We start from the raw sequence: 6,000 nt of genomic DNA on the forward strand, positions 1-6,000 counted from the left end.
CCTTTATGATGAAAACCCTAGCCAAAATGGGTATAGAGGGGACCTTCCTCAACATAATTAAAGCCATCTACCACAAGCCTACAGCAAGCATCATCCTCAATGGGGAAAAACTGAGAGCCTTCCCTCTAAGATCAGGGACGAGACAGGGATGCCCACTCTCTCCACTGCTGTTCAATATAGTACTGGAAGTACTTGCAATAGCGATTAGGCAGGAAAAAGATATTAAGGGCATTCAGGTAGGAAAGGAAGAAATCAAGCTCTCACTATTCGCAGATGATATGATACTCTACCTAGAGAACCCAATAACCTCCACCAAAAAACTCCTAGAAACAATAGACTCGTATAGTAAAGTTGCAGATTATAAAATCAATACCCAAAAGTCCATGGCTTTCCTATACGCAAACAGTGAGAGAGAAGAAAGCAACATGAAAAAAACAATCTCGTTCACAATTGTGCCCCAGAAAATCAAGTACCTAGGAATCAGCTTAACTAAGGAAGTAAAGGACCTGTACAAAGAAAACTACAAAACGCTACTTCAGGAAATAAAAGAGGACATGAGGAAATGGAAAGATATCCCCTGCTCATGGGTCGGGAGAATTAACATTGTCAAAATGGCAATACTACCGAAAGCATTGTATAAATTCAATGCAATCCCTATAAGGATACCCATGACATTCTTCAAAGAAATGGAGCAAACACTCTTGAAATTTATATGGAACAATAAGCCCCCACGAATAGCTAAAGCAATTCTTGGGAAAAAGAAAATGGGAGGAATCAACCTCCCGAACTTCAAACTGTACTACAAAGCAGTAATAATTAAAACAGCATGGTACTGGAACAAAGGCAGAACTGCAGACCAATGGAACAGGGTTGAATACACTGACATCTCCCCTCAATCATATGCTCATCTAATCTTTGATAAAGGTGCAAGTAATGTGAAGTGGAGTAAGGAAAGCCTCTTTAATAAATTGTGTTGGCATCACTGGACGGCTACATGCAAAAAAATAGGGTCAGAACTCTGCCTAACACCATGTACAAAAGTAAGATCAAAATGGATTAAAGACCTCAACATCAGACCAGAAACCATAAGGTACATTGAAGATAAAGTTGGCAAAACCCTCCATGACATTGAAGCTAATGGTATCTTCAAAGATGCCACGCCACTGGCCGAGCAAGTGAAAACAGAGATAGATAAATGGGACTATCTTAAACTAAGAAGCTTCTGCACCTCCAAAGAAACAGTGACCAAAATACAAAGACAGTCTACAGAATGGGAAAGGATATTCACCGAATACACATCTGACAAGGGGTTGATATCCAGGATATACAAAATACTGGTTAAACTCCACAAGAAGAAAACATCCAACCCCATCCAAAAATGGGGCAATGAAATGAACAGAAACTTTCTCAAAGAAGAAATCCGAATGGCAAAAAAGCACATGAGGAAATGCTCTACATCATTAATCATCAGGGAGATGCAGATCAAAACCACAATGAGATACCATCTCACACCTCAGAGACTGGCCCACATTCAAAAGAACAAAAGCAACCGATGCTGGCGTGGATGTGGCGAGAAAGGGACACTCCTTCACTGTTCGTGAGAATGCCGACTGGTTCAGCCCTTTCGGAAAACAGTATGACAATTCTCAAAAAATTAGAAATTGAGCTCCCATTTGACCCAGCAATACCACTCCTGGGAATATATACCAGAGAGGCAAAAATGTATAGTCGAAGTGATATCTGCACTTGTTTCTTCATTGCAGCACTCTTTACAATAGCCAGAAACTGGAAGAAACCTGAATGCCCAAGAACAGATGACTGGTGAAAGAAACTTTGGTACATCTACACAATGGAGTACTATGTAGCTCTTAGAAAAGATGAAGTCATGAAATTTACATACAAGTGGTACAATATGGAAAGTATCATGCTAAGCGAAATGAGTCAGAAAGAGAGGGATAGACATAGAAAGATTGTATTCATCTGGGGGATATAAAGTAACAAAGTATGAGATTAATACCCAAGAATAGCTGAGATCAGCACCAGGAGGATTACTCCATAACTTAGAGACCAGCTGGTTATCCTAGAGGAAAGGGCTGTTCAGATAGAGAAGGGAGCACCAAATAAAGGATGTTTGGAGGATCCTCCCAGGAGGGGAGATGCATGTCGAAAGTAGACTATGGACTGAAAATGTTTGCCACTCAATGCCTTTTTTGCAGACCACAACACCCAAAAGGAGAGAGAGAACACAGGGGATTGCCCTGCCACAGAGACAGGGGGGATGGGGGGATGGGGGTGGGAGGGATATTATCCATGGTGGTGGAAAATGGGCACTGGTGGAGGGATGGGTATCTGATCATTGTATAATTGAAACCAAAGCACAAAAAATTGTAAATCTACAACTTTAAAAAAAATAAAATAAAATAAAGGGGAAAAAAATAGCCTATCTTCGAAAACTCTTGAGCTAATTCGCCAGCGTGGTTTGGCGCATGCCTCAGGCAACCGCAAGCTAACATCCGAGCTCGCAAAGCAGTGCAGAGATGTAATCAAGAAAGACCTCAAAGAGAGGAGAGCAGAAGTACTGGTAGATGCAGCAGAAGCCAGGAAAAGTGTTCGTAACGCCCGCCTGTCCTTCGCCAACTACAAGACCAAGATGACTGCCCTCCGACGTCCTGATGGATCCATCACATCCTCCAGAATGGCAATGGAGAAGATTATCCATGACTTCTACTCAAATCTCTTCGATAGCCATGTCCACTTGCCGACATACCAAATTCCACAGGATGGATATGTCGTTCCCAACGTTCTCCCTTCCAAAATCCGACACGCCATTTCGTGGTAAAGAAACAAACAGCACCCGGCCCAGACAAGGTCAGACCTGAACACCTGAAGAACCTGCCGTCAGTACTCATCAATACACTGGCTCGGCTCTTCACTCGCTACCTGTCTGAATGCAAGGTTCCGTCCCAATGGAAAACCAGCAGGACCGTACTACTGTTCAAGAAGGGAGACATCCATGACATTGGCAACTATTGCCCGATCTGCCTATTGTCTGTCATCTACAAGTTGTTCACTCGAGTCATCCTAAATAGGATTGGCAGAACACTAGATGAAGGACAACCATGCGAGCAAGCAGGGTTCCGCAAAGGATTCAGCACCATCGACCATATCCACACAATAACCCAGCTCATTGAGGTTTCTCGGGAGTTCAAGATGCCGCTCTGTTTAACGTTCATTGATTTAAAGAAGGCCTTTGATTCTGTTGAGACGGAAGTGGTCATTGAAGCCCTAGCCAATCAGGGCATTCAAGCCCAATACATCAGGATTCTCCGTGAGCTGTATTGCGGATTCACTACCAGGATCTCACCATTCTACAGAGGGGTGATCGTTGATGTCAAGAGAGGGGTGCGGCAGGGTGATACCATTTCACCGAAACTCTTCAGTGCCACCCTCGAGAACATTATGCGACGACTGGAATGGGAAGGAATGGGAGTGAAGATAGATGGTCGGCAACTACACCACCTCCGCTTTGCTGATGACATTGTTTTAATAACACCAAACATCAGCCAAGCGGCACAAATGCTGGCCAACTTTGACCTTGAGCGTGGAAAGGTAGGACTACAGCTGAATCTTACGAAGACGATGTTTATGAGAAACAGCCATCTTTCACAAAGGGAATCAAACATTGAATTTTTATTGAACGTTTCATTGAAATGAGTATACTATGTAAGGGCTTGTTAGTCATGTTTAACAACAGGTTTCATAGAGCAATGCAACTTAAATTTATGATAAATCTTATTAGAAATAGTGTTGGAAATTTTCTTAACAGTGAAGTCTTTGTTCCACTGTCACTTGATGTTCAATCAAACAAGAGTCATGATAACCAGTCAGAGAACATTTTTTTGGCTGGTTAGAAAATGGCAAACTCCTATCTGTTCTCAAAACTTTTTTTTTTTTTAACTTGGAGCTTTCTGGTTCCCTGTGCACCAGCAGGATGCTCTAAAGGACGGTGGTGTATATTGCGTAAATGGGAGGCAGTGGTATGAGAGTAGGAGGGGTCTCCAGAAGAGAACAGACTCAGAAGGAAGTCACAGTGGAAAAAAGTTAGAAAACCTTCTCAAAAATTAATAAATTAATTAAAACATTATGTCTTTAATGCATGATCACAGGAAGTTTTTATAAAGAAAACATTTGTAGGGAAGGTGGACTACAGGCTGATGGGCAGCAAAGTAATGGGTATATTCACTCAAAGGCTGATCCCTGAGGCGTACTTATGATGTAACAGTAAAGAACGATTCATGATTAAGGTTTCCATTCTCTCATCCTTTTTGGAAAATGTGCTTGCTCAAGATTTCAGTCATCCCTAACCAGACAGGTTTTTTGGTTTCTAATACTAAATTCAACTCCTAATTTCTTCGGGCTTACTTCAGTATGTAAGTAAGGGGGAAATATACCTATATAGTTCTAGCCCTCTATTTTATCCTCCATGAGATAAATTAATTGACTTAGGCTTCATAAATGACACTTGATCACTTGACTTCCGGTTAATCATCAATTTGCTCGAGCGGGCGCCAGTAACATCTCTGTTTGTTCTTGCCACATGCTAGTGTAGCCCAATGGCGTCTTTTTGTTCTAGGAACACGAAGAGCCTCAAACCGATCATTCAGGGTCTTGATGAAGAAGTCTGACCATCTTGTAGGTGGGCGGCCACGTGGTCTTTTGACATCCCGTGGAATCCAGTCGGTAAGGGCTCTAGTCCAGCGGTTGTTTCCAAATTGCATTATGTGTCTAGCCCATCTGATTTTCGACGCCTTGGCAAACAAGACAGCATCCCTGGTTCTTGAGCGTTGACGGAGGTCAGAATTCCAGATTCTTTCTCTCATTTGTGTGAAATGTTATACTCCAAGGATAGCTCTTTCGATTCCTCTTTGGGAGACTCCTCTCCTCATAAATGACAAAATAACATAAAATCTGTATCTGTGGTGTTTTTCTTCTTTACCTGTCCTGAAGCAAAATCACCAAATATAAGTAAAATGTATAAGGAGCACAATAAGTTGCTAAATGTAGTATATTATGCATAACTCTGCAACAGTGAGTGCGATTTCAACATGATACCTTTGAAAGATAAGTAGGGATAAGTGAATCAGTGGAGGCTTGAACATGAGTGTTTCGTGTCTGTTACAAATGAGGAGGTGATACACGGTCCTGTACAGGGCATAAAACAAGAAAGTCCTCCATAAATATTTGGTGAAGATTTATAACCTCAAATTCATTCCTTAGTAAGAAACCAGCATTACCTCATATACTATCACTTCTTTCAGTCACCAACACAGTTTCAATTTATTTCTATCGCTAAATTCCTTGAATGAGTTTCTGCCTTAATATCACACTTTATATTCATATTTTTTGGTCATAAAATTGTCCTTTTTAAGCTTACTGGTGAATGTTAAGTTGACAAAATTCTTGCAGTATTTACTCTCTGCAACACATTTTACAATCAATAAATCAAGTAGACTTTTTGTATCCTGCATATATTGTTAGCCACTTTGAACCTCTTGGCTCAGCTGAATGTTTTGATTGAAGCACACCAGTTTTTTGACTTTACCAAGATAGGGAAATTTCTCCTTTATGTTTCATTTTTCCTTTTTCTTGGTGTTTAATCTTTTAATCTCACTCTGTGCTTCAGTTATTAAAGAGCTAAAACATATACTATTGTCTCTCTTTTTATTCTTTTATGGCCATCTCACATCGTTGATTTCTCCTTTCATATAGTATTAACTGGTCCTAAACAATATGTATCAGTTATATTATAATTGTCTCTCTATATTAACTGTTTGTGACACATGATATTTCCCAATACAATCATTATTGGTATTAGGATCGATACTTTACATATATATGTATTTGTTCCATATACTTTATATTATGTACATTGCATTTATTATGTTATAATTGGGCTGGAGCAATAGCACAGCCAGTAAGGCATTTGCCTTCCATGAGGCT

Source organism: Sorex fumeus, unplaced genomic scaffold, assembly GCF_029834395.1.
Source record: "Sorex fumeus unplaced genomic scaffold, SorFum_2.1 ptg000037l, whole genome shotgun sequence".
Lineage (NCBI taxonomy): Eukaryota > Metazoa > Chordata > Mammalia > Eulipotyphla > Soricidae > Sorex > Sorex fumeus.